The 219-nt window shown below is 33.3% G+C and overlaps 2 protein-coding genes across 16 annotated transcripts in view; both read left to right on the forward strand.

Moving 5' to 3' along the window:
* nrcama (neuronal cell adhesion molecule a) overlaps positions 1–219 on the forward strand; it is a 1,100,153-nt gene that overhangs the window by 177,039 nt on the left and 922,895 nt on the right. The window lies entirely within an intron of this gene.
* Positions 1–219, forward strand: part of mdm1 (Mdm1 nuclear protein) — a gene marked incomplete in the record, with an annotated part of 35,443 nt that overhangs the window by 32,693 nt on the left and 2,531 nt on the right.

The raw sequence follows: 219 nt of genomic DNA on the forward strand, positions 1-219 counted from the left end.
TCCCGCTTCAGTCGGCCACCAACTAAACAAATAGATAGAATAATAATAAATAGATATAATAAAATAAATAAATAAATAGAAATCCTCCTTCGTCCCCTCTGCTTTCTCTCTGTTTAACTCTAAAGAAAAGGTAACGTCTGCACATAAGGCTCTGGGACTTAAACCTTTAATGTGGTAATTATTTCCCCATTTCAAGATTCAAGAACTTTATTTGCCATT

The sequence above is a fragment of the Etheostoma spectabile genome, chromosome 23 (assembly GCF_008692095.1).
Source record: "Etheostoma spectabile isolate EspeVRDwgs_2016 chromosome 23, UIUC_Espe_1.0, whole genome shotgun sequence".
NCBI classification, from domain to species: Eukaryota; Metazoa; Chordata; class Actinopteri; order Perciformes; family Percidae; genus Etheostoma; species Etheostoma spectabile.